Here is a 2,254-nt window from a genome sequence, read left to right on the forward strand (position 1 = left end):
CCTTCTGATGAGTTGCTTTCATCTACTCGACAAATTGCATCTAGAGAGAGGGAGAGAAAGAAATAATTAATTCCTCTTGCTTCGGTGTTTGTTTGATGAACTCAGCTACAGCAACGGAAACAAACAGACAAATATTGGGGGAAGAAAAGTATAACCACAAATCTTCATAGGGGTTTTCAAAGGTCCCAAACAGCTTCTAATGAGCTTTCAAACCCAAAGGGGACTTTAAAAGAAAAAGGAGAGAACAATTGACTTCTGTCGAATCGCTTCTTGTTCTTAGTGATCACCAAAGGCAAACAAAATAAATCAAACCGCAGATACAGTTTGAAAGATACTGACCTAATTAAATAGAAATTATGGAGAAGCCACACACAACATTTGTAATGCGCCAGCAGATGACATCAGTGTAACAAAAGCCAACAGTGACTGGCTGGGTTACTTTTGCTAAGGTAATTCAGGAAAGGGGATTTCTTATTCCCTTTGGTGCTGCTGCTTTGGGGAGCCATTCTGAGGCACCACCAGGAGTGCTCCATCGGAGAACCTCAGTGATTGAGGTGGAGTAATAATATCCACTAAAGGCATTTTTGAAATCCATTCATCTCACAAACATAAGGTGTCAACCTTCACTTTGCCTCATTCAGAGACATATTAGCATCATGATAGCCCAACACATTACTAAAGTTTTTAAAAGACACTTTAATCAGTGATGTAATCCTGGGGAATTTTTGTATCTCATAACCTATTTATATTGCTATCTACAGCAGTGTTTCCCAACCTTTTTTGGGCAAAGGCACACTTGTTTCATGAAAAAAATCTCGAGGCACACCACCATTAGAAAATGTTTAAAAAATTAACTCTGTGCCTATATTGACTATATATAAAGTAACTCTCTTTAATAGGCATCAAATAAACACAAAGAAAGTACCGTATTTTTCGCCCCATAGGACGCACTTTTTCCCCTCCAAAAATAAAGGGGAAATGTGTGTGTGTCCTATGGGGCGAATGCAGGCTTTCGCTGAAGCCTGGAGAGCAAGAGGCATCGGTGCGCACTGACCCCTCTTGCTCTCCAGGCTTCAGGAAGCTGTCCGCAAGCCTTGCGCGCCCGGCAGGAGCTCCCGCTGGGCGCGCAAGGCTTGGGGCGGCAGCCTGTTGCCCGAAGCACAGGGAGCCCTCCGGAGGGCTCCCCGTGCTTCGGGCGAGTGTCTGCAAGCCTTGCGTGCCCGGCAGGAGCTCCCGCCAGGCGCGCAAGGCTTGGGGCGGCAGCCTGTTGCCCGAAGCACAGGGAGCCCTCCGGAGGGCTCCCCGTGCTTCGGGCGAGTGTCTGCAAGGCTTGCGCCCGGCAGGAGCTCCCGCTGGGCGCGCGAGGCTTGGGGCGGCAGCCTGTTGCCCGAAGCACGCGGAGCCCTCCGGAGGGCTCCCCGTGCTTCGGGCGAGTGTCTGCAAGCCTTGCGCACCCGGCAGGTGCTCCCGCTGGGCGCGCGAGGCTTGGGGCGGCAGCCTGTTGCCCGAAGCACGCGGAGCCCTCCGGAGGGCTCCCCGTGCTTCGGGCGAGTGTTTGCAAGCCTTGCGCGCCCGGCAGGAGCTCCCGCTGGGCGCGCAAGGCTTGAGGCGGCAGCCTGTTGCCCGAAGCACGGGGAGCCCTCCGGAGGGCTCCCCGTGCTTCGGGCGAGTGTCTGCAAGCCTTGCGCACCCGGCAGGAGCTCCCGCTGGGCGCGCGAGGCTTGGGGCGGCGGCACGGGGCGGCCGGCCGAAGCGAGCGGCGATGGGATTTGGGAGGGAGCTCGCTCGCCGCCCCGCGTGTGCTCGCCGCCGCCGCCGCCCCGCCTCTCGCCGCCGGACTCGCCCGCCTCCCTCCCACGGCACACCAGGCAACGTCTTGCGGCACACTAGTGTGCCGCGGAACACCGGTTGGGAAACACTGATCTACAGGACAAGATTTCTGGCTACAGTGAACCATAATCACCTTGCCAAGACCATGTTTTAACACTAACCTAATTGTGATATGCCATTCCTTCAGGAAATAAGAAGAAAATCCCCTAACAATAAGTGAATTGTAATCTGATCATAGAAAAGGCATTTGTATTTGTTTTTTATTATCTCATAAATGACACGAGACCTCACAGAATACCAAGGGCAAACAGTGCCGATTGTCTAGTTCACATGGATACTACGAGGCTTGGCTTGCTTAACTCCTCAGAAGCTGTGACGGTTCCTGGCTTAGTCTCTTGAGTTAAGTATCCAAAACACAGTTTGT

Source organism: Podarcis erhardii (genome assembly GCF_964252035.2).
Source record: "Podarcis erhardii genome assembly, chromosome: 4".
Taxonomy (NCBI): domain Eukaryota; kingdom Metazoa; phylum Chordata; class Lepidosauria; order Squamata; family Lacertidae; genus Podarcis; species Podarcis erhardii.